The 27,712-nt window shown below is 37.2% G+C and overlaps 1 pseudogene; it reads right to left on the bottom strand.

Annotated features, from left to right (window-relative positions):
- The window catches only part of LOC101675018, a 63,863-nt pseudogene that overhangs the window by 32,644 nt on the left and 3,507 nt on the right, over nucleotides 1–27,712 (bottom strand).

Consider the following 27,712-nt stretch of genomic DNA (forward strand, 5'->3'; position numbering starts at 1 on the left):
AGGGCACACTCTTTCCACGGTCCTTTCTCTTTTTCTTCTGCTGTCTGGAGTGTGATTATGATGGTTGGAGTTGTGGAAGTTTTCAGTAAGTGAGTAGGGATTTTCCCGCTGCCATGACTCAGAGCCTGGAGGTGTCATAAAGCAAATAGTCAGGATCCCAGAAAATGAAGAAACGCGACCATTTCAGAGAAATCAACCTTTTAGTGAACTTGTGATTATTCTGTCTTCATCATAGGATTTGGGGCTTAGCCATCTATGTCAGTCATAAGATGACACACCAAGGACTTTTATGAACTAATCAGTCCCTTTCCCTTGAGAAATTTTGTGGCTTTGCCTTTGTAAGTCCCGCCTTTGCATTTGATCTGGGTGATAGTCTTCACAGAGGTATATGGAATAAATCCTTAATCCTTTAAACCAATGGCTCGGAGTTATTCTTTGGGGGTTAGTCAGCAGGGGATTGACTCCACTGTGTTGGATCATGTTCTTCCTGGCTCAATGCTGGATCATGACTCCTTCACTCGATGTTTCACCAACTTTATGTTTCTTTAATCACAGGGAGGGTTGAGAGAACTGAGAAAGTTCAGTAATATAAATATAAATGGAAGAGACTATATGAGAAAAAATAATGCATCTTGAGACCATGGTAGACAAACTTCTTGAGCTTTACTTCATGCTGACTTGGCAGTTATTTTAGATGAGTACATCTAAGGTTTCCTTTCCTGCCCAAATGAAATTATAAATATTTTTAAACTCGTGAATTCCATTTTATTTTGGGCTTGGCAAATGTAACTTAACAAGAAAAATACCTTTATTGTAACTTTAGTGTCTATGGCTTCAGTAACTTGGAAACTTTGGATCTAGTCAAATACATTCCAGAACATTACATAAAGAAGTAAACATGGTAAAGTCTGCGAGACAGAATTCTTTTTTCTTCTTCTTTTTTAACTACTCTGCTACAGCTTTATTAAGGATATACCACTTTCAGGGGTGCCTGGGTGGCCCAGTGGGTTAAGCCTCTGCCTTCAGCCTCTGCCTTCAGCTCAGGTCAAGATTCCAGGGTCCCTGGATCAAGCCCCCCATTGCATGGGGCTCTCTGCTCAGCAGGGAGCCCACCCCCGCCCAACCTACTTGTGATCGCTCTCTGTCAAATAAATAAAATCCCTAAAAAAAAAAGAAGAAAGGATATGCCACTTTCAGTGTTGAGACAGAATTCTTATATTGCATCCCAAATTGTGAAAGTAGACTTAATTTTGCTGTTCATTAAACTGAGTCAATATTTTGTTACTTATGCTTAAAGATACCTACAGCACTGCTTTGAAGTTTGATTCTAGTTTAATATGTGATACTATAAATTGTTCAAAATTACAAGTGAAGAAAGTCTTTTTAAATGATTCAGGTGAAACTACATCACAAAGCAACCATTTAGTCAAGAAGATGCAGGACTGAAAAGTTAAGAGTTTTAGACGAACCGTGTACTAGAGAGGCAATAATAATATTTGATATCTACAAATAAATTAGCATAAGCTATCTAAAATCTCCTGGTATGATATGTTAGAGTGTGATATATACTGTGGTATGGTATGATATAGTATTAAAGCTAAACAATAATTCATGTTTTACTATTTACTAAAGCCAAATGAGAAAGCAAGGCTTTGAATACCCTAGTTAAGCATAACGTGAGCATTCAATAAAGCAAATGAACTGAGAGCAAATGGTATCCTCTTTAACAACTTTTCTCACAGAACAGCCGATAGAGAAATCAAACATTTATACAATCAATCTTTAGAATTTCTTTAAAAATGTGCTTAAGTACAATTTACTTTTGCAAATTAAAATACACTAATTTTAATCTTAGCAAGATTGGCCCAAGCATTGTAATGATTTCAGATGACTTTAACATTGGGAAGTCCCATGTAATCAAAATTACCCCAACTTTTACCTATTGAGCCACTTTTACATCCAAAAGCATCACACAGACAGAAACAAAGGATGTAAAATATACTAACTGCATAGAGATAAAGGCTAATTATCAGTCCATTTCATTAATATAAATCTACATTATTTTCTTTTGCCTTGCCATTCCATAATAGTCATATCAATACTTCTTAAACTATTGCACCCTTGATAGTTTTCTGTAGTTTAAAAGATACTAGAATTATGGAGCACCGGAGTGGCTCAGCTAGTTAAGCATCTGCCTTGGGCTCAGGTCATGAACCCAGGGTCCTGGGATCAAGCCCCACATTGGACTCCCCGCTCAGGGGGGAGTCTGCTCCCTCTGCCCCCCTTCACCCCTGCTCATGCTCACTCACACTTTCTTCCTCTCAAACAAATAAAATCTTTAAAAAAAAGATAATAGAATTATAAAGTAATTTAAGTTTTTAAAACTCTACTTCCATATTCAGAATTCAGTGACTCTTTCTAAACTATGAACACTGACTTCACAAATCAGAAGTTTAAATATTAATGTTATCCGTGCATAGTTATTCAGTTACCATGAACATGAACCTAGTAACACAAACAGATATATTTGAATAAAAGTGTGAATAATATAAATTATTTGAATAAATTAAATTTGTACATTTAGATTAAATTTATTTGATGCAAATTATACTGAATTCCCTCTGATAATTAACAGTTTATAAAATAAAAATATTTACCAGTGGTTCATTTGGTTAATTGTCCAGATTCAGTTTATTGTTATGGTAAAGATACAAATGTTCAAGGGGTACCTGGGTGGCTCAGTGGGTTAAGCCTCTGCCTTTGGCTCAGGTCATGATCTCAGTGTCCTGGGATCGAGCCCCCATGGGGCTCTCCGCTCAATGGGGAGCCTGCTTCCCTCTCTCTCTCTGCTTGCATCTCTGCCTACTTGTGATCTCTCTCTGTCAAATAAATAAATAAAATCTTTAAAAAAAAAAAGATACAAATGTTCAGGATTCTACCGAAATGACACTGAAATAAATGAAACAAGAATTACTTAGAATTCTGCTGCACCAAAATCAACATGACCACAAAAAATTCTTCCTCTTTTCCCACTATTCATAAAAAATAATTATAATCAGAATTATACAATTTAAAGTCTAAGTCGTCTCCTTCTGCCATTCAGAATATTTATGTTCAAAGAGAACACACAGACTCCCGGGCCCCTCCTTGTGGAGAGTGTGAATCAGTTGATGCTAAATGGGTCCCAGAAATCCATGTATTAAAATAAATATCCCAAGATAGCCTGATCAGAGAAGTTGAGAAGAAATTAGCTAGCCTAAGGAGGAGATTTGGGGAAAGCCCATAATCTACCAAAGGCCACTTCTGTGCCTCTGTCAATCACTCCTCATATTGCCTTGCCCACTCATGCCAGAAAAAGATCTTAGGGTAAGTGGAGAGATTTCTTCTTCCAGCCAACTTTTTCATAATCATTTTGGTGTTCCTCAAACCAATATTCAAAAAAAAAAAAAAAGAGGGGGGAACCATAACATGTATATTCATGATGCTGTGTTATATATATATCTTCTCTTTTATCATCTTTATGCCAAAGCTTAATTTAAATACTTTATTCCTTATATCAACATTTTGATTGGGCATTCTTTAATAGCTGTACTAGGAAAAATTTAAAATAAGCAATATAGGACAACTTATGAATGTAGAAAATTTTAATCAATAAAAAGCAGGTCAGTAGTAAAATTAAAGTTTGGTTTTTTTTTTTTTTTTTACTTTTTTAAAAGATTTCATTTATTTATTTGTCACAGAGAGAGCACAAGCAATGGGAGTAGCAGGCAGAGCAGGCAGAGGGAAAAGCAGGCTTCCTCCTGAATAGGGAGCCTGATGTGGAACTTGATCCCAGGGCCCTGGGATCGTGACCTGAGCTGAAGGCAGATGCTAAACCGGCTGAGCCACCCAAGCATACCAATTGAAGGTTGTTTTTGTTTTTGTTTTTTTACACTTTTTGCACAAATAGGTGCACACCTACACACACACACCCACATTCACACACCCATAATATTTTGACACTTGAAAACTAGCATCAGATTTTCTCCTCTTTTTAAAAACTTTTTATATATTTATTTTATTATAATAATAATTATTTTTTTTAAGAGAGGCAGACTGGTGGGGAGAGTCAGAAGGAGGGAGAGAGAGAGAGAGAATCTTAAGCAGGCTCCAAGCCCAGTGTGGAACCCAATGTGGGGCTTGATCTCACAATCCTGAGATCATGATCTGAGCTGAAATCAAGACTCAGATGCTTAGCTAATTCATCCAGATGCCCTTTCAGTTTTTATTTAAATCACCCAGTGCTTGTAATGAAAAGTGCCCTCCTTAATCCCCATCACCTATTTCACCCATACTCTCTGGCTGCACCCATGTCCTCGCAAATGGCAAAATTTTATTCTTTTATATGGTTAATTAATATCCCATTGTACTTACACCACTTCTTCTTTATCCATTCATCAGTCAGTGGACACTTGGGCTACTTCCATATCTTGGCTATTGTAAATAATGCTGCTCTAAACATAGGGGTGCGTGTATTTCGTTGAATTAGTGTTTTTGTAGTCTTTGGTTAAATACATAGTAAAGAGCCATTGCTGGATCTCAAGGTAGTTCTATTTTTAACTTTTTGAGGAACCTCCCTACTGATTTCCACAGTGGCTGCACCAGTTTGAATTCCCACCAATAGTGCAAGAAGGTTCCTCTTCCTCCACATCCTCACCCACACATATTATTTCTTGTGTTGTTGACTTTAGCTATTCTGACAGGTGTGAGGTGATATCTCATTGTGGTTTTGATTTGCATCTCTCTGGATAGTGAGCATCTTTTCATGTGTGTCTTGGCCATCTGGATGTTTTCTTTGGAGAAATGTCTGTTCATGTGTTCTATGCATTGTATTATTTTAATTTTTTTTCTTCTGCCCATTTTATAATTGGATTATTTGTTTTTTGGGTGTTGAGTTGTAGAGTGCTTTATATATTTTAGATACTAACATTTTATTGGATATGTCATTGCAAATATCTTCTCCCATTCCAAAGGTTGCCTCTTAGTTCTATTGATTGTTTCCTTCACTGTGCAGAAGGTTTTTATTTTGATGTACTCCCAGTAGTTTATTTGCTTTTGTTCTCCTTGGCTCAGGGGACCTATGTAGAAAAAAGTTGCTGTAACTGATGTCAGAAAAGTTACTGTTTGTGTTCTCTTCTAGGATTTTTATGGTTTCAGATCTCACATTTAGATTAGACAAGAATTTGGTTTTTTCCCAATTTATAACTGAATCTTTATCAAGCATCGCTCACACTCTTCTACAGGTTGCACAGTTATTTTTTCAAGGAGATTACAGTTATAAATTAAAGATCACTGGAACACACTTTTGAAGATCAGTATGAACACATTTTAAACATAAGAATGAAATTTTTTATCCTAATAAAAGCATGAATAAGAATACATAGAATGGTTCGAAGAAAAGGAATGAACATGAATCAGAGCAAAGTTGTAAAATACTTATACAAAATAAGGTTATATCAGCTCACAGTGTGCTGAGAAAAAAAAGAATGGGGAGACAGATCTGGTTAATGACTTTATGAAAACTAGTAGAAGGGATAATCTTAGATAAATATAAACAATTTAAAATTGTATGCTAGAAAATATTTCCTAGGTGCTAATAAAGAGCAAATAATTTGAAGAAAAATGAGTTTAATGTAGCCTGACAAGATGTAGATAAGAATAGAGACAGTATTTCCCTACCGAAGAAGATAGTTGCAAACACTGATGTAATTCTATGTAAGTGTTATCAGCAGCACACTCAAATTTCATTTTCAATTTCTTCTGCAAATTGATAAATATGCAATTATACTTTCAGCAATTCCACTGTATATAAAAACATTTACTGGGAATTAGGTGATCCGGATCAGGAGAATTTTCAATTTTACTCCCATTTCTGTATTCTCATTTGAAAAAAATCTAATTGTGTAAATGACTAAAGAAAAGCTGAACATATTCAGATCACTAGATTCTCTTAAAGTGTCAGTCCTTTCATGTGTGAAATGAGTCTCAAGTAGCCTGAAGGGGTAGGATTTTCAAAAGTACTTAACTCTCATTTTCTACCTCCTCAAACTCAATTAATTTCATAAATAAGAAAGGACTGTGACCCATTGAAAGTGGTTATTATTATTAAGTATAAAATATTTCTTTTGTGCATAAATTTTGGGCCTAAAAGGGGCACATTTGCTAAGTCACTCATTTTAATAAAATTATACAGATAATTGCTGTTATTTTGGGCTTATAAAGGAAGTATCAAAAACTTAAGATAGGTGATTAACTCACATTTATTTTGGTCCCAAAGGTATTCATGGCTGTCTTAGCACAGTGTCATATACAGTACAATGAAAAGACATCGCTGTCTTGGAGACATTCTTTAGGAATAATTCATACATGCAGTCAGAAAGCATGAGCATTGGGATTGGATTTGGGTCACAAATGTCAGTGACCCACTTTCAAGGAAGAGAAATATATATTAGAATATATACAGATTATTAAAATATATAAAATGAGTTAAAACAGTACATTTTTTAAAGAAGTTATTGTCGATAGCACTGACATGTAAAAAGAGAATATAGGAAAATAAAAGCAAATCAGAAGAGTGTGCCCTTTGTGCTAAAAGATTACTTAGAATTACTAGAAGATAAATCAGTTGTGTTCTAAGTAAAACATAGAACTCATAGCTTCAAAACTCTGTAACAACCAGTCAGAGCCCAGAAGAATACTAGAGGCTGGAAATGTCTAAAGTGATTAAGATATTATCCCTCTGTTACAGAATCATAAAATGCAGGAGAATTTAAATGACAAGTAACAAATGAAAAAACGATAGCTAGAGCTTTGAATGAAAAACACTTTGGGGGAGGTTGCATTTTTAAGAGTGCTATGATTTAAAAAAAAAGTGCTATATATTGAATAGATTGTGTTTGGGGTAGGGAAGATGGTGTATTCTATCAGAAAGGAAGAGCTGTGTAAGATACTATATAAAGATGTATGAAACTGTACAAGCTATATAAAGCACTTTATGGAAGGAGATAAGTAACAAAATGACATTCAAGAAAGAAGAATAAGTACAACTTGGATCATGCCTGAGATAAGAGGGGACAAGTAGTGGGTGAAAAGACCGAGTCGTGTCAGGGCCACATTGTGGAGATATTGTATATCAGAGTAAAGGACTTGGTGTGCAAGCAAGAAATGACACAACAGTCAGGTAGATCAAACAGAAGTGGTTGAGAAAAGTACTTTTTTCAGGAAAGACATAGTATATTAAGATAAGAAAGAATTATATTGATTAACAAGATAACTTAAAGATGAGGGGTAAGAATAAATTTGAGATAAAATTCAGAACTGTAGAGGAATAACAAACACCATGGTCAATAAATGTTGCCAAAATATAAGTTGGAGTCAAAAGTAGGCTGCAACCTATGGGAGGACCATGTTCAGAAAAAGGAGGGGCTCTTTCTGTCAGTTTATTTATTTATTTATTTGACGGGGAGAGAGAGCAAGAGATCACAAATAGGCAGAGAGGCAGGCAGAGAGAGAGGGAAGCAGGCTCCCCGCTGAGCAGAGAGCTGAACACGGGGCTCGATCCCAGGACCCTGAGATCATGACCTGAGCCAAAGGCAGAGGCTTAACCCACTGAGCCACCCAGGTACCCAGGCACACCTTCTTTCTGTCAGTTTAGATAGTGACTAGGATCTCTTAGAAAAGGGTGTAGGTAGTTGGGGAGAAATATTCATAGCAAAGGAGTATTCAGGTTAGTGTGAGGCAGAGATTAAAAGACACACTGACACCAAGTAAGCCATCATTTTTCTGCACTTCCAGGAAGTGAAAATTTGCTGTGTCTTAATGGCACATACTCAAGTTAGCAATCGAAAATGACCTGGGCCTGGCCTAGAAATGCAGCTGGTAAAATATTAGAAGAAACTTAAGGTGTCATGTGGAAGTAGGTGATGATATTTGGCAGCATTTATTGGAGAATAGCACTATCCCCTCTGATAATCCAAAGTCCACACTTCCTTATAAACTCCTCTCCTTGGGAAGAAGGAAAGTTTTTTTTTTTGTTGTTGTGGTGGTTGTTTTGGATTTTTGTCAATAAGCAGTAAGGTTTACCAATAAAAGTGCCTTGGAAGAGGATTGTTAGCAAAAATTAGGATAGCTGGTTTGCCTCTGCAGGAAAATTGCCTATGATTATTATTTGAGGAAAATTAAGAAATATATCACGACACCAAAGTTTCTCATCAATATCTGTGATCTCACATTTTTTCAATAGAGAAAACATTAGACAGTAGACACAGGGAAATGATTTCAGAGATAAACAGAATAAAAACAAAATTAAAGAATTTGATTCTCAGGTTCACTTTTATAGCCTAAGGAGATAAATTTCAAAATGAAAAATACATCCCAATTTGACCCTGTGTATGATGGACCAGCTTGTGAGTGTGAGATAAGAATAATATAAAATAAAATAAAAATAAAAATAAATAAAATAAAAGTGCTAGCTAGGGTACAGGAAATGTGGTTGTTGTTGCAGTTTGTGTGTTTTGTTTTGTTTTGTTTTGTTTTGAGAATGGGGAAAACTAGTAGCAGAATGCTCTAGGCTCAAGTCTGGGGTTAATACAATTTTTTGAACCCTTTCCTAGCAGACATGATTTCAAATAGGAAACAGTATAAAAGTTATTTCAAAAACTAGTCTTTGAAAACATATATAGGAGTGTAAGTATTAATAATCTATTTGGCAAATGAAAAAATGTTTATCTCAAAGGAAAAATACACTTCATAATTAAGACAATACAGTGGGAAGCCAGATAAAAATAAATGAAAGAATTTTCATGACTTTCCTTATGATACAGTTAAGTGAAAAAAGCAAAACAAATTATGCCTTGCCACTCTTACATTAAAAAAGTGTTCTGGGGCGCCTGAGTGGCTTAGTGGGTTAAGCCGCTGCCTTCGGCTCAGGTCATGATCTCAGGGTCCTGGGATCGAGCCCCGTGTTCAGCTCTCTGCTCAGCGGGGAGCCTGCTTCCCTCTCTCTCTCTATCTGCCTCTCCATCTACTTGTGTGATTCCTCTCTGTCAAATAAATAAATAAATAAAACCTTAAAAAAAATAAAAAAGTGTTCAAATAAATCAGATTTATTTAAAACAAGATTCATATGTTAAATATATTTCAAAGCATAACGATTCCTCTGTATCTATCTAACCAAAAGAACTTCAGTTGTTTAGAACTTTGATTTCTTTCTTCTGAGGATCGTTTTGGACTACTGGACTAGGAAAAGAGAATTTAACCAACAAATGGAACAGAAATCAGATAAACTAGCTGCAAGTCCTGCTGCTACAGAGTACTCTGACCTTGGATTGGATGGTATTGAATTAGATTGCCTGGGTCTCATTTTCCTCATTATTAACTAGAAGAGGGGAGATGATCATGAATTTAATGATGGATTTAATATGCTATGATTTCACGATTTCCCCAGCTTTCACACTAAAGTAGCAGTACCATTGATATACTGTAACCCTAGATAGAGCACTTTGTTGATTGCCTTCCTAACAGTGATTTTTCCTTTCGTCTTCACTACTTGTCCCACTTTTTGTGAATGTACCATTCCCTTTACCAAAGACTGGTTTATCCACAAGCATGGTATACCATTCTCTGTTATCCAAAATATAGAAAGAATTCTTAAAGCTCAACAAGTAAATTAAAAACTCCACTAAAAATGGGCTAAAGTCCTAAATAGATACCTTACCAAAAGTGATAGGCAGACAGGAGATACAGATATGAAAAAATGCTCCATATCCTGTTATTAGAGAAATAAAAATTAAAACAACAGTGAGATTCCACCACACACCTGTCAGAATGGCCAAAATCCTAAACACTGCCAACATCAAATGCTGATGAGAATGTGGAATGACAGTAACTTTCCTACATCGCTGATGAGAATGCTAAATATTATAACCACTTTGGAAGACAGTTTGTCAATTTCTTACAAAACTAAACATGCTCTTATATACTCTCATATACTCTCATATGATACCACAGTCATGCATTTTGGTATCAACTCAAATGAGTTGAAAATTTATTTTTTTTAAAGCCTTTTTGTTTTTTTGAGTAAGCTCTACACCCAACATGGAGCTTGAACTCACAAACCTGACATCAAGAGTCGCATGCTCTAGGGTCCTGGGTGGCTCACAGGGTTAAGCATCTGCCTTCTCTTCAGGTCATGATCTCAGGGTCCTGGGACTGAACTTCATGTTGAGCTACCTGCTCAGTGGGGAGCCTGCTTCTCCCAGTCCCTCTGCTCCTCCTCCCTGCTCATGCTCTCTCTCTCTCTCTCTCTCTCAAATAAATAAATAAATAAAATCTTTTAAAAAAAAGAAGTAAAGTATATTTTACTGGGGAAAATGACATGAAAAGGAGAATATATAATAACTATATATTCCTTCTGGCAGTGTTCTGCAACAGGACAGAACATTGGCAGAGCAACTCATCCAGAACATAAGAAAAATATTAAATATTAATAAATGAGCACAGTGCTGTATTGCACAGTATATTACTGTGGTACAGTGCTAAACATTAGTAATAATTACCAGTGGAGACATCAATTTAGTGTTTACATTTTAAAATTTAACTCTCTTTACCACGTAATGCGGTCTGTAAATTCAGCTGATAAAATATTAGGGTATTGGGACTGACTAGTAGAAGCCTGATTATTATCTGCCAAGTTAACTATTTCTCCATTCACCAAATCTTAGACATCTGTATGTTTCTACCAAAAATATGCTCAAATTTTCAAATGTAAATTTCTGGGGCTATGCAATAAAATAAATGTATCTTGAGTCAACATGTCTGTGGAAATTTTATAAAAAAAGAGAAGAAGTGAATCACATTGTATGATACTTGCGATGAGTTTTATATTCCTCTAAGGGACAGCTTATTATATCAACGCATTAAAACAAAGTTAAAAAAGGTCTAAAATACAGTTAGTATACAAAATATTTTAGATGATTGCAGTTGTGGACTGGATGTGAAAGCCCAAATGGAATTATAATTCAGAGGTTAAAAAAAAACCCTGTATGCATACAATTCTGCTCCTTAAATTCATTCACAGTGTTCTGGTAATGAGTTGTTGCTGTTGTTATTGTTTTAACAAGATGTGCTCTGAGGACTAAGATGAAACTGAGATACAAAGAATGACCAAGGCAGGAAGCTTTTGTACATTTCAGACAAAGAGCACAAATCTGTGAAGAGTGTGCAGGACAAATATGTTCTTATATTCAGGAGCTATAATTAGTAAGGAGTTCTAAACAGGATTTGTATATGTGCTGCTGAAGCGAGCACTAAACAGGATTTGAACTGGGTAGTAAATTAGTGAAAGTAGCAAGGTTTGTTTATACAGAATTCTTGGCCCTGAATTCCCTATCACTGACAATGAGATGGTCTCTCTACCTTCTGGAGTATGAGCAGGTAATATTCATGTGTGGAATTTATTTCCTCCTTTCTGGAGACAAAGGAAAGTCTTAGTGTTCTTGCACTGGCCATTTCTTAAGTAACTTTAATTCAAAATAATCAGTATGTCACTGTAGAACATTTTGTGGTAGACAGTCCTAAGCCCCTACAGTTCCCTCCTCTGAAACTTCCTTGGAAGCTTAACATACTAAGGGCTGATTATTTGTTCTATCTCATAGAAGGAATCATGGTCCTGACAATGGATTAGTTCTGTTAAGCTAATTTCAGGAGGTGGTGATGCAGGTGTATTTCCAAAGGTAGGCCTCTGGTTCACATTATCAGGTATTAAACAAGAGGCATTTCTATGGAAATAAAAGAAAAGCAATGGTTAATGAGTGGAGAAATGATAAACCATTGCTGTGGCAATTGGAGCTATTTTCTGGTTTGCGTTTGGAATCTTTGGTGATCTTTTTGAGTGACCCACACAGCAATAGGCTCAGACATTGTCTTTATATAAGCTTTGTGGTGATTTCTCTGAAGCTTATGTCACATCATTCACATTCGGTTTGCAAGTCCTCAAGAAAAAGTAGCTTCAGCAGTTCTGGTAATATTAATAATGCACTCAAACTTCGTTCATGTGTTTTATGACACTTGGACCTTTCAACAGAATGACTTCCTTATTATTTACAGTTGGGTTATGTACCTATATATATAATGTAGTAGATTTCTTTTTTCTTTTTGACATGCTTCCTATTTCAGAATATTTTATTTTAGTGATGTTGGTATTATCTGGGGATGAATGCAAATAACCTTCTTTCAATATTTTGGACTAGCAATATTTTCGGGAACAATTACCACTATACTTTGAGGTAAAAATTAAGGCACATTAGTGTTGCAATAATAAAAATTAATAATTTTATGTCCTATTTTAAAGGCAAACATTTTAATTTTTTCTTAATTTTTTATTTTTTATAAACATGTATTTTTATCCCCAGGGGTACAGGTCTGTGAATTGCCAGGTTTACACACTTCACAGCACTCACCAAAGCACATACCCTCCCCAATGTCCATAACTCCATCCCCCTTCTCCCAACACCCCTCCCCCCAGCAACCCTCAGTTTTTTTTTGTGAGATTAAGAGTCACTTATGGTTTGTCTCCCTCCCAGTCCCATCTTGTTTCATTGATTCTTCTCCTACCCACTTAAGCCCCCATGTTGCATCACCACTTCCTCATATCAGGGAGATCATATGATAGTTGTCTTTCTCTGCTTGACTTATTTCACTAAGCATGATAAGCTCTAGTTCCATCCATGTTGTCGCAAATGGCAAGATTTCATTTCTTTTGATGGCTGTATAGTATTCCATTGTGTATATATACCACTTCTTCTTGATCCATTCATCTGTTGATGGACATCTAGGTTCTTTCCATAGTTTGGCTATTGTGGACATTGCTGCTATAAACATTCGGGTGCACGTGCCCCTTCGGATCACTACGTTTGTATCTTTAGGGTAAATACCCAATAGTGCAATTGCTGGGTCCTAGGGCAGTTCTATTTTCAACATTTTGAGGAACCTCCATGCTGTTTTCCAGAGTGGCTGCACCAGCTTGCATTCCCACCAGCAGTGTAGGAGGGTTCCCCTTTCTCTGCATCCTCCCCAGCATCTGTCATTTCCTGACTTGTTGATTTTAGCCATTCTGACTGGTGTGAGGTGAGATCTCATTGTGGTTTTGATTTGTATTTCCCTGATGCCGAGTGATATGGAGCACTTTTTCATGTGTCTGTTGGCCATCTGGATGTCTTTGCAAAAATGTCTGTTCATGTCTTCTTCCCATTTCTTGATTGGATTATTTGTTCTTTTGGGTGTTGAGTTTACTAAGTTCTTTATAGATTTTGGACACTAGTCCTTTATCTGATATGTCGTTTGCAACTATCTTCTCCCATTCTGTCAGTTGTCTTTTGATTTTGTTAACTGTTTCCTTTGCTGTGCAAAATCTTTTGATCTTGATGAAATCCCTATAGTTCATTTTTGCCCTTGCTTCCCTTGCCTTTGGCGATGTTCTTAGGAAGATGTTGCTGCAGCTGAGGTCGAAGAGGTTGCTGCCTGTGTTCTCCTCAAGGATTTGGATGGATTCCTTTCGCACATTGAGGTCCTTCATCCATTTTGAGTCCATTTTCATGTGTGGTGTAAGGAAATGGTCCAATTTCATTTTTCTGCATGTGGCTGTCCAATTTTCCCAACACCATTTATTGAAGAGGCTGTCCTTTTTCCATTGGACATTCTTTCCTGCTTTTTTGAAGATTAGTTGACCATAGAGTTGAGGGTCTATTTCTGGACTCTCTATTCTGTTCCATTGATCTATGTGTCTGTTTTTGTGCCAGTACCATGCTGTCTTGATGATGACAGCTTTGTAATAGAGCTTGAAGTCCGGAATTGTGATGCCACCAACTTTGGCTTTCTTTTTCAATATCCCTTTGGCTATTCGAGGTCTTTTCTGGTTCCATATAAATTTTAGAATTATTTGTTCCATTTCTTTGAAAAAGATGGATGGTACTTTGATAGGAATTGCATTAAATATGTAGATTGCTTTAGGTAGCATAGACATTTTCACAATATTTATTCTTCCAATCCAGGAGCATGGGACATTTTTCCATTTCTTTGTGTCTTCCTCAATTTCTTTCATGAGTACTTTATAGTTTTCTGAGTATAGATTCTGTGCCTCTTTGGTTAGGTTTATTCCTAGGTATCTTATGGTTTGGGGTACAATTGTAAATGGGATTGACTCCTTAATTTTTCTTTCTTCTGTAGATTTCTATGGAATCCTATTTTAATATGTACACCATAGCTACATCCAATGAAGTCTGTTTCAATTCAGACTTTTACAATTTATATGCAGTGTATTACCATAAAGAAATAAAGAAGCAGAGGATACTCATAAAAAGTTTATAGACTGCATGATATAAAGACATACACCTATGTATCTATGTCAAAGTAAAGTTCACACTGGGCATTCACAGGGATCAGACAATTGCATAGATACTGTTTAGGACAGTTCAAGCTTTGGCTTGAAATGAAAGTTGGGGAAATATAATACTGAATCCTTTCATAATAGAAGGAAATCGTTGCCCCATTAGCTTTTTTTGCAATAGAAATTCTGTATAAAAATGGCTCTTACCAAACGTGTGAACTGTGTTATAAAAGGCCATTCAAAAGGACTTTGCCAAAATTTGTTATCCACATGTCGTAGAAAATACACATATTCTGAAAAGAAGTGAGATAAAACAAGAATCAGTTTTGTTTTCTAAACACCAATCTTTCAGAAACTTAAAAAATAATTACAGAGAAAATTTGCTTCCTATTAAGAAATTATATACACATATGCATGTCCATATATGAAAATAATAAATTGTGAATAGAACAAATGCAGTGTAATTTCTGCAACTGTAAAATCACAGAAGTTTAATATCATGAAAGATATCTGTAAGATTTTATAAGTAACTCTGAGCAATAACCTTTATTTTTATCTGAACCACTTTAAGCAGTACACTATCATATGGCAGTGGAAGGGAAATCCAATATTTCAAAATTACTTTCTGGTGAGTACTATAGAGTACAAATGATTCATCAATAATCATCAAAATGAGTAAGAACTCTCAGAAAGGACAAATTACCTACCTGTAACTTTAAAGTTTCAGTATTGACTTCCCTCTGTTGAGCAAATGTTCACATATGTAGAGCCTGTATATGAAAGGCTTCAAATGAATAATTTTTTTAAAGATTTATTTATTTATTTTAGAGAGAGAAAGAGAAAGAGATCACGCACGTGAGCCAGTATGGAGGTGGGCGGAGGGCAGAGAGAGAGGGAGGGAGGGAGAGAGAGAATCCTGAAGCAGACTCCCCACTGAACCAGACACCAGATTCAACATGGTGCTAATCCCAAGACCCTGAGATTATGACCTGAGCCAAAATCAAGAGACAACCGCTTAACCCACTGACCCACTCAGGTTCCCCTAAATAAGAAAAATGTTATAGCTTAAGGAAGACAGAATTATTTAACTTATAAAATATAAGGCAAGGTGAAGTAATCATAAAAGGAATTCTTAATTACTACATGTATCACTACATAGATTGGAATTAAAAAATGAAACCACTGAATACTAAATAAATATCTGAAAGTTTATCTTATTTTGGGGCAAGTGGCAGTGATTTTTTTTTAAGATTTTATTTATTTATTTGACAGAGAGAGAGAAAGATCACAAGCAGGAAGAGAGGCAGGCAGAGAGAGAGGGGGATGCACACTTCCCGCTGGGCAGAGAGCCCGACTTGGGGCTCGATCCCAGGACCCTGAGATCATGACCTGAGCCGAAGGCAGTGGCTTAACCCACTGAGCCACCCAGGCGCCCCAGTGGCAGTGATTTAAATAGTGGAAATTACTGCTGAATTGAATGGATGCATCTCAGTAATAAGAGTTTCCAAATTAGCCTAGATTCTCAATGGGATGAGATGATTTCTTTTATGAATGTGATGGAGACAAATAGGTGATCTTAATAAATCCACACAAATCCTGTGAATCCCATTTGCTTTGAGGAAGAACAATGACTGAATATACCCATCCCATGTTGTGACATTTTGATTTATAGTAAGAAATATATATTTGGTCTTTGTCCACAGTTATATTCCCGGATCACAGCTTGGAACTTCCTGAGCAATAAGAGCGATGGGAGCATTTTTGTTATACTATTTGACCACTGTCTTCGGTTTCTGAAAATGCTTCAGAGTCATGACAATGAAATGAGAGTCTTATTCATACGAAGCCCCTTTCCAGGGCATGTGGGTGCCTCAGTTCATTGAGTGTCTGCCTTCAGCTCAGGTCATGATTCCGGGGTCTTAGGATCAAGCCCCACATTGGGCTCTCTGCTCAGCATGGAGTCTGCTTCTCCCCTCTCCCTCTGTAGCTCTCTCTCTCTCTTTCTGTCAATTATATAAATAAAATCTTAAACAAAAAAAAAAAGAAGAAGAAGCCCTTTCCCCCACAACTGGGTTTATGTTAATGAGGTGACTTTTAGAAAGCACCTAAGAATGGGGCCTGGTGTCTAGGGGAACCAACCAAGAATAGAGGGTGGGAACACTCAGTTCTACCTCCCTAATCTCAGGGGAAGGGGAGATGGGCTGGAGGTTGAATCAATCACCAATGAATGGCCAATGATTTAATCAATTACACCAATGTAATGAAGCCTCCATTAAAACCCAAAAGGACAGGGTTTAGAGAACTTCCAGACTGGGGAACCAGAATGCTTCCATGTGCAACCGTGCTGGGTCCCAAGCTCCACAAGAACAGAAGTCCTTCAATCAGGACCTCACCCAGCTCTTTTTCTGACTGTTGATTCGTACCTTTTAATATCTTTTGTAACAAATTGAAAATCTGTTGGGTAAATGGTTTTCTTTGAGTTCTCTAAGCCCCTCTAACAAATTAGTCAAACCTGAGTAGAGGATCACAAGAAATTCCAATTTGTAGCCAGTGAGTCAGAGCATAGGTAACAGTGTAGGCTTGCTGTGTCATCTGAAGCGGAAGGCAGTCTTGTGGGACTGATCCCATAGGATCTGACACTATCTTCAGGGAGGTAGTGTCAATTGAATAGAATTGTAGGACACCCACCTGGTGTCTGAGAATTGTTGGTGTGAGAAAACATCCCCCACACATTGGAAATTGGATGATCAGAGCCCTTACATGTATATTCACTTCACAAACCAGGATTGTTTTACGCCTGAAAGTCAAAGACTTAGATTTCTCTGGAACCACAACTGTCTCAGATGCTTCCCAGAAATAGCTCCTGGTACTTTTTCAAAATCTGAGGTACCACACCCTTGAGTATATTCATAACATGTCATTATAGAATCAGTCTATCAAAATATCACTAGAAGTTTATAGCTAATATAAAATTAGTTGAAACTCTACAGGTTCTGTATTTTTAAAGTATTTTTTTCCTGCTGGAAACCTATTAATATTTTTTAAGTCTAAAATGCAATTCAACTGAAGAGATGAATTTTTTAAAAAGATTTTATGGGGGCGCCTTGATGGCTCAGTGGGTTAAGCCTCTGCCTTTTGCTCAGGTCATGATCTCAGGGTCCTGGGATTGAGCCCCGAATCGGGCTCTCTGATCAGCAGGGAGTCTGCTTCCCCCTCTCTCTCTGCCTGCCTCTCTGACTACTTATGACCTCTGTCTGTCAAATAAATACATAAAATCTTTTTTTTAAGATATTAAGATTTAAGATGACAGAGAGTGAGCACAAACAGGGAGAAAGAAGCAGGCAGAAGGAGAGGAAGAAGCAGGCTCCCCACTATGCAGAGATTTCCAGTGTGGGGCTCCATCCCAGGACCCTAAGATCATGACCTGAGCCGAAGGTAGATGCTTAACCAACTGAGCCACACAGTTGCCCCATGAGAGATAAATTTTAACATCCTTATTTCTTCTTGGCCTAATATCTAAAAACTAATTTTGTTTCTTTTAACATGGAATCAACATCCATGGTGGGGTTTTTTTGTTGTTTTTTTGTGGTGTTTTTTGTTTTGTTTTGTTTTGTTTTGTTTTGTTTGTCAGAGAGGGAGGGAGAGAGCACAAGCAGGGGGAATGACAGGCAGAGGGAGAAGCAGGCTCCCTGCTGAGCAGGGAGCCCAATGTGGTACTCCATCCCAGGACTCTGGGATCATGACCTTAGCTGAAGAAGACACTCAGTGAACTGAGTCACCCAGGTGCCCAAAGTCAATAGTTTTTAATAACAGTTAAGGTTCTCACTGTGTACCCAACATTCATCTTCTATGTACTGAAAACCAAAATGCCTTTTGATTTGAAAACAGTTTACTAGCTTTACACTTTTTTCACAGTACCCTGTTCTTTAAGAAGAGTAATAGCAAATTAGTCAATTAGCAGTGAGTATAGTGTGTTCTGAAAATATACCATCCCTATTTGCTGTCATCATTTTGTGAACCTAAATAATACTGAACCCAATTTTGTTAAGATGAGATGTAGGTCTGTAGATATTAAGCGGTTTATCCTCTCTCTTTTTCTCTCTGTGTTATCTCTCTCTTTTCTGAAAAATTGTTCTGTAGTCCCATGCAGTTGTTCTCATTGTATATTGTGAAGAGATATATATATATTTATTTGCCTCCACTAGTCTCACCTCAGAGGAATATTAGAAAATTGATTATAAAGCAATGAAGTTAATTTTCAGTTATTACGTAGTTACTGTTAATGTTTTTAAATTTTTCTTGTTTTTTATTTTATTTTTTATATGTATTTTTATATATATTTTTAAGATTATTTCTTTCTTTATTTGAGAGAGAGAGAAAGTAAGAGAGAGCACAGGTGGAGTGAGAGGGAGAAGCAGGATCCCCACTGAGCAGGGAGCCCCATGTGGGGCTCAAGCCCAGATGCTGAGATCATGACCTGCACGGAAGGCTGCTGCTTAACCAACTGAGACACCCGGGCATACCATGTTACTCTTATTGTTTTGAAGTCACATGTAGTGTATTAATGTTGGTTTCTTTCAACCTGTGAATCCCAGATTTCAAGGATAGGAACTGGTGATTTAACCATTCTTTCCAGAACCAAATCTTATCCTTTTGTTAGGGTTTTTCCTAGTACCTTTCTATCACATCACTGTCATGATGACCTCATTAATATTCTTAATTTACCCCACCATAGTGATTAATACCCGACAAACATTTGTGAGTGCCTACTATATGTCAGGCACTGTATGAGGCTCTAGAATTATATCTAACACTCTCAGTCACTGAGTTGCATATAGACTAGTGAGGAAGGCAGGTAAGCAAAGAGTTGTGAGTAAATTCTAAATGATTGTATGGAAAGTCCCATGGGAGCAGATTGGAAGCATGCCCGATCTTACCTGGAACTTACCTGTGTTAGTTATCTGTAGCTGTGTAAGAAATTAACACAAATTTAGGATCTTAAAACAATACACATTTATTATCTCACGGTTTCCTGTCATGAGTCCAGACACCACTTGGATGGGTCATGTGCTTAGGGGCTCATACGTTTTCAGTCAAAGCATCGGCCAAAGTTACCTAGTATACACATAATCATTTATATATGAACAATAATAGAGCATATTAAATAGGTAAAGTATAGTTTAATTTTACACATAGAATTATACATATAATGATGTTGTATACTAATAGTAAATCTTGTTTCTCTTTCCCAATAAGGGGACATTTGATTTAACTGAATTCTCCTTTATAAAAATTTCTGAAAAATATAAAATGCAATGTGATCAGTGATCTAAGGAAATCCTCTGAGTCCCCTTGTACTAACTCATAATATAGCCTTAGAAAATGCTAATGGTAATTTATAATAGCATATGACAAAGTCAGTTTTATTCTTTTAGTTAGACAATGGGAATATTAATGTTTTACTCCATAATTTTACATTAGTTACTCAAAATATAATTGCACTTAATTTGGCATCTCAGCTTACTAAAACATCACTTTTGATTGCATATACTTTGTTTTCTTAGAGAAAGTGTGAGGAAAAACCTACAATCATGAAATTATATTGCCATCAAATAAATATTGCTCTCAATCTAATAGATTATATTGAATTACAAACGCTTATGCAGAAATGGATCTATTAATTCATGCATTCAATTATATTGGTAAGTGTATTGAAAAATGGAAGTAGACGCTTAAATATGTAATCATATCAATCTCTAAGCCCAACTAGTTGGCTCTTGTTCTAATTAAATGTGCATTAACTGGGGTGCCTGGGTGGCTCAGTCATTAACCATCTGCTTTCAGCTCAGGTCATGATCCCGGGCTCCTGGGATCAAGCCCCACATCAGGCTCCCTGCTCCACGAGCAGCCTGCTTCTCTCTCTCCCACTTGCCATGCTTGTGTTCCTTCTTGCGCTGTGTATCTCTCTGTTATATAAATAAGTAAAATCTTTAAAAAAAATAAATGTGCATTAACTTCTTTGCCATTAAGAACCACATGTTGAAACCTACGAAGTAATTAGGCCTTTGCTTGATGGCTTTACATTTGTACAATAAAAACATTTCTACTAACATTGTTCAAGGAAAGGCCATTTGTTTCATTTTAGTTACTCAATTTGGGAAGTTTCATATAAAAATGAAATGATTTACATAAAAGCTCTATGGAAGTAGAAACAGTTCTACAAAACTTCTACTGAGATTTGTAAAGATCCTAAGATTAAGGTAAATCCTCCAAAAGCCCTGAAAATTCATGCTGTCAAATACTAGAATCCAAAGAAACTTCTCTTTTTGTGTAGACAGGGGCAGATTAAGTCATAGCCCAGTACAACAGAAAATGTGTCTTCTGGGAAGAGGAAATAACAGACCCCTACACAAAGCACACAAACAGTGCAAAGTACAAAACAACGTCTTGTCATAACCCTGGGGCTCTGTCTTCACTGGGATGTCCAGCATGTGAACATCAGCTCTGCATGGTCCTGGATTCCCAAGGAGGAAACCACCTAGCACTGCTTGGCTTATCTGCATGGGAGAGAAAAGAGGATCAAGTGTGGGCATCAATTATTATCTGTATGCAGTGGGGAAGATGGAATCCTTGAGCTTGGGGTTGGGTTAAGAGAAGGTTCCAATTTCAGCCACTTGCTGTGTCATAATCATCCCTCTCCCACTAACCCTTATGCCATTTTTTGAGGCAAATCAAGACTCCTCCTTCCCCCAGATAGATTTACCTGATTTACCTTCCAAGTCTTTTTTGTCCTTTCTTCTTTTTTTTTTAAGATTTATGTATTTATTTGAGAGAGTGTGTGTGTGCACGTGTCGGGGGAGAGGGGCAAAGGGAGAGAGAGAGAGAATGAATCTCAAGTAGACTCCCCACTGATGTGGAGCCGACTCCAGGCTTGATCTCATGACCCTGAGATCATGACCTGAGGCAAAATCAGGAGTCAGATGCCTAACTGACCGGGACATCCAGGTGCCCCTTTTTTTGTCCTTTTCTGTGGAACATCTTGGTCAGAAATAATAGAGACCAAAGTCCTGGTTTTGCTGAGTTAAGGAAGCTGGGAAGGGAATCTACATTCCTGACAATTTACACAAACTAGTTCAGTCCCACATCAGTGTTCCACATACCAAAGAGTTTCAGCTTCACCACTGCAAACAAAAAGTTGACAGGGCATGGGTGCCCACTCCCAGGTAGAAGACCCTGCAAGGCCTTATTGTTGATTTACGTCCTATAACAATTTGGTCTAGGCTATACTGTACTAGTTGTTAAATACACTGAATGTCACCTTGGCCCTCACTCTTATGTTCATCCATGTTATAACATGTATCAGTACTTCATTTATTTTTATGGCTAAATAATACTCAATTTTATGAATATACCACATTTTGCTATCCATTCATCATTGATGATCACATGGATTATTTCCAACTTTTTGTGTTTAGTGCTGCTAAATACATTCGTGTACAAGATTTTAACACTTTTTAAAAAATTTTTTGAGACTATAACCGGGAGTAGAATTGCTAGGTCATATGATATATCTTTGTTTTGGCTGCTCAAGCTCCCTTGAAATTTTACATGAATTTTAGGATCAGCTTTTCCATTTTTGCATAATAAGGATTCTGCATATTGGGATTTTGAGAGAGATTGCATTGAATGTGTGGATTATATAGAGTAGTATTATCATCTTAAGAATATTAACTGTTCCAATTAATGAACGCAGAATGTCTTTCTTTTATTTGGACCTTATTTAATTTCTTTCAGCAATGTTTGCAATTTTTAGTGTACCATTTTTGTTAAATGTATTCCTAGATATTTTCTTCTTTTTCACATTATTGTAAATGGAATTGTTTTCTTAATTTCCTTCTCAATTTTTCATTATTAGTAGACTACTATCAATATTTGAGTTGATTGTGTCTCTTGCAACTTTGCTGAATTCATCATTAGCTCCAATATTTCTTTATGAATTCTCTAGGATTTACTGTACATTAGATAATTTTATCTAGATTTAGGATCTGTTTTACTTCTTCCTTACAAATTTGGATGTCTTTAATTTATTTTTCTTGTCTACTTGCTCTAATGCTCTAAATCCAATGTTAAATAAAAGTGGCAGAAGTCCCTAATCTTGAGGAGAAAGCTTTCAATCTTTCATTATTGACTGTAATGTTAGATATAGCATTTTCTTAAATGTCCTTTATTAGGTTCAGGAAGTTTCATTCCATTTCTCATAGTTTGAATGTCTTCATGAAAGGCTGTTGGATTTTCTCTTTTGCATTTTTTTTCATTAATTGAGATGATCATGTGGTTTTTCCTTCATCCTGTTAATGTGGTATATTACATTGATTGCTTCTCCTATGTTGAACAACCCTTGAATTCCTGGGACAAATTCCAGTTTGTCATCATATATAATTTTTTTTAATTTGCTGCTGGATTTGTTTTGCTAGTATTTTGTTTAGGAGTTGTACATCCATTTGTAGTTTTATTTTCATATGATTTCTTTGTCTGGCTTTGGTATCAGAGTAACACTGGTCTCATAGAAAGAGTTAGGAAGTGTTCCTTCCTTTTCTGTTTTTTAAAATCTCTTTATTTTTGTACGATTCATTTATTTATTTTAGAAGGAGTGAGAAAGAGTGTGAGAGTATGGGGAGGGGCAGAAGGAGAGAGCAGACTAACTGCTGAGCATGAGCTTGACTCAGGGCTCAGTTCCAGGACTCTGATATCATAGCCTGAGCTGAAATTAAGAGTTGGTTGCTTAACCAACTGAACCACCCAGGGACCCCTTCCTTTTCTGTTTTTAGGAGAGTTTGAGCATCACTATTATAATATTTTTTTAATTTATATTCTTTGTCTACCATTATTGTCTACCATATTCTCTGACTACCAGTTATTTGTTCCTCTAGCTTACAGGTCATCTATTTTTCTGAAACAGCAGTAGCCAAAAAAAAAAAATTATTTATCTGTCTAGATATTCATCCATTCATCCATCCATCCATCCTTCCATCCTCTATCACCTATACCTTCCATTCTTTGCAGATTCCGTCTGTGCTGGAAGACTCATTCAGAGCTTCACCATGTTTTTTTACAACTCTACCATAGCATTCAATTCCTTTTTTTTTTTTAAGATTTTATTTATTTTCTTGTCAGAGAGAGAGGAGGAGCACAAGCAGGGGGAGCTGCAGGCAGAGGGAGAAGCAGGCTCCCTGCTGAGCAAGGAGACCAATGCAGGACTCTATCCTAGGACTCTGGGATCAACCTGAGCTGAAGGCAGACACTTAACTGACTGAGCTACCCAGGCATACCCATTCAGTTCCTTCATGCATGGAGTAAAAGTATCAGCCAGTAGTGGAAGGTTATGATCTTCTTAGGTATTTTCTGAGTATGCCTCTGGCCCTGGACATATACGTACGCTTCTAGATTTCCCAACACATGTGGGAACTTTTCAAAGTTTTAATTGCTCCAAATATCTTCTTAACTAGCTTGTTTCTTACCAGGCTTTCATTCTGTCTATTGTTTATACAGATTTTTGTCCTTTACCTCAGGTGGCTTCTTTTATTACTTTTCCATTTAAGCTTGCCTTTCAACAAATGCTCAGAAAGCAGACTCAGCCCTGGGAATACTATATGCAGGTGAAACAAATGCAAGCACTTAGTTGGACTTTCAGGGATCCTCCACAGTTGAAAACACACAACCACTTTTCATTGAGAATGACATATATATTGCTCTCTCTGGTACCAGAAACTTTTACCAGAAATGCGAGCTTTTATTTTCATGGCTGCTGCCGAGATAGGGAGTAGGTTATGGTAAACAGTTAAGCTAAAACACCAGAGCATTTTCTTGCACAAACTCAATAGCTTCTTTTTCCACTGAGTTTCCAGATTTTTTTTAATTAGATCCCAGAATTTTTTTTAAAAACTTGATTTTGAGAGTAAAATCAGCATGTCCATTACTTTTGTAAGACGTCAAAATTTTGAAGTTTCAACTCTGCCCTTTGTGATTATTTATAAAAGTTATTTTTCTGGGGCGCCTGGGTGGCTCAGTGGGTTAAGCCACTGCCTTCGGCTCAGGTCATGATCTCAGGGTCCTGGGATCGAGCCCCACATCGGGCTCTCTGCTCTGCAGGGAGCCTGCTTCCCTCTCTTTCTCTCTCTCTCTGCCTGCCTCTCTGCCAACTTGTGATCTCTGTCTGTCAAATAAATAAATAAAATCTAAAAAAAAAGTTATTTTTCTTATTTATATTATTTATTTTTAAGATAGATTTATTTTTTAGAGACATAGGGGGAAAAGGGACAGAGAGAGAGAGAATCTCAAGAAACTAGACTCCCCTCTGAGTGTGGAGCCAGACCAGGGTTTGATCCTACCACCATGAGATCATGACCTGAGCACAAATCAAGAGTTGGATGCTTAACCAATGCCCAGGTGCCCCTATAAAAATCTTTAAAAAAAAAAAAACTGATCTTTTTTTAGGATTTTATTTATTCATTTGACAGAGAGAAACAGTGAGAGGAGAAACAGAAGAAGGGGGTGTGGGAGAGGGAGAAGCAGGATTCCCGCTGAGCAGAGAGCCCAATGTGGGGCTCGATCCCAGGACCCCAGGTTCCCAACCCAGACTGAAGGCAGACACCCAGGTGCCCCAAAAGTCATTTTTATATCTAAAGGAACTGAGTATTATTTGATGGTGGTTTCCCTTTCCATAATTTTTTAAATTTAATTTATTTATTTAGTAGTTTTATTAACATATAATGTATTATTTGCCCCAGGGGTACAGATTAGTGAATCATCAGGCTTACACACTTCACAGCACTCACTATTTCACATACCATTCCCAGTGTTCATAATCCAATCACTTTCTCCATAACCCCCTCCCCCAAGCAACCATCAGTTTGTTTTGTGATATTAAGAGTCTCTTATGGTTTGTCTACCTCCCAATGTTATCTTGTTTCATTTTTTTCTTCCCTACCCCTCAAAAGCCCCACTCTGCCTCTTAAATTCCTCATATCACAGGAGATCATATGATAATTTTCCTTCTTTCATTGACTTATTTCACTCAGCATAATACCCTCTACTTCCAGCCACGTCATTGGAGAGAGCAAGATTTCATTTCTTTTGATGGCTGCATAGTATTCCATTGTATATATATATATACCAAATCTTCTTTATCCATTCATCTGTTGATGGACATCTAGTCCCTTTCCATAGTTTGGCTATTATGGACATTGCTGCTACAAACATTCGGCTGCATGTGCCCCCTCGGATCACTACATTTGTATCTTTAGGGTAAATACCCAGTAGTGTGATTGCTGGGTCGTAGGGTAGCTCTATTTTCAACTTTTTAAGGAACATCCATACTTGTTTTCCAGAGGGGCTACATCAGCTTGCATTCCCACCAACAGTGTAGGAGGGTTCCCCTTTCTCCACATCCTCGCCAGCATCTGTCATTTCCTGAATTGTTAATTTTAGCCATTCTGACTGGTGTGAGGTGGTATCTCATTGTGGTTTTGATTTGTATTTCCCTGATGCCGAGTGATGTGGAGCACTTTTTCATGTGTCTTTTGGCCATTGGGATGTCTTCTTTGCAAAAATGTCTGTTCATGTCCTCTGCCCATTTCTTTTTTTTTTAATATATTTTTTTAAAGATTTTATTTATCCATTTGACAGATAGAGATCACAAGTAGGCAGAGAGGCAGGCAGAGAGAGAGAGGAGGAGGAAGCAGGCTCCCCACTGAGCAGAGAGCCCCATGTGGGGCTCGATCCCAGGACCCTGGGATCATGACTGGAGCTGAAGGCCTCTGTCCATTTCTTGATTGGATTATTTATTCTTTGAGTGTTGATTGTGATAAGTTCTTTATAGATTTGGGATACTAGCCCTTTATCTGATATGTCATTTGTGAATATTTTCTCCCATTCTGTCAGGTTGTCTTTTGGTTTTGTTAACTGCTTCCTTTGCTGTGCCAAAGCTTTTGCTCTTGATGAAATCCCAATAGTTCATTTTGCCCTTGCTTCCCTTGCCTTGGGCAATGTTTCTAAGAAGAAGTTGGCTGAGGCTGAAGTCAGAGAGTTTCCTGCCTGTGTTCTCCTCAAAGATTTTGATGGATTCCTTTCTCACATTGAGATCCTTCATCCATTTTGAGTCTATTTTCATGTTTGGTGAAAGGAAATGGTCCAGTTTAATTTTTCTGCATGTGGCTGTCCAATTTTCCTAACACCATTTGTTGTAGAGACTGTCTTTTTCTGATTGGAGGTTCTTTCCTGCTTTGTCAAAGATTAATTGACCATAGAGTTGAGGGTCTATTTCTGGGCTCTCTATTCTGTTCCATTAAGCTATGTGTCTGTTTTTGTGCCAGTACCATACTGTCTTGATGATAACAGCTTTGTAATAGAACTTGAAGTCCGGAATTGTGATGCCACCAACTTTGGCTTTCTTTTTCAACATCCCTCTGGATATTTGGGGTCTTTTCTGATTCCATATAAATTTTAGGATTATTGGGCACCTGGGTGGCTCAGTGGGTTAAACCGCTGCCTTCGGCTCAGGTCATGATCCCAGGGTCCTGGGATCGAGTCCCACATCGGGCTCTCTGCTCAGCAAGGAGCCTGCTTCCCTCTCTCTCTCTGCCTGCCTCTCCGTCTACTTGTGATCTCTGTCTGTCAAATAAATAAATAAAATCTTTAAAAAAAATTTAGGATTATTGTTCCATACCTGTGGAAAAAATGGATGGGATTTTGATAGGGATTGCATTAAATGAGTAGATTGCTTTAGGTGGCATAGACATTTTCACAATATTTGTTCTTCCAATCCAGGAGCATGGAGCATTTTTCCATTTCTTTGTGTCTTCCTCAATCTCTTTCATGAGTACTTTATAGTTTTCTTAGTATAGATTCTTTGCCTCTTTGGTTAGGTGAACTCCTAGGTATCTTATGCTTTGGGGTGCAGTTGTAAATGGGATTGACTCCTTAATTTCTCTTTCTTCTGTCTTGTTGTTGGTGTATAGAAATGCAGCTGATTTCTGTACATTGATTTTATATCCCGACACTTTACTGAATTCCTGGACAAGTTCTAGCAGATTTGGAGTGGAGTCTTTTGGGTTTTTCCCATAAAGTATGATATCATCTGCAAGGAGTGATAGTTTGACTTCTTCTTTGCCGATTTGGATGCCTTTAATATCTTTTTGTTGTCTGATTGCTGAGGCTAGGACTTCCAGTACTATGTTGAATAGCAGTGGTGATAACAGACATCCCTGCCGTGTTCCTGACCTTAGTGGAAAA

This window comes from Mustela putorius, unplaced genomic scaffold, assembly GCF_011764305.1.
Source record: "Mustela putorius furo isolate JIRA1106 unplaced genomic scaffold, ASM1176430v1.1 tig00003836_pilon_pilon_pilon, whole genome shotgun sequence".
Lineage (NCBI taxonomy): Eukaryota > Metazoa > Chordata > Mammalia > Carnivora > Mustelidae > Mustela > Mustela putorius.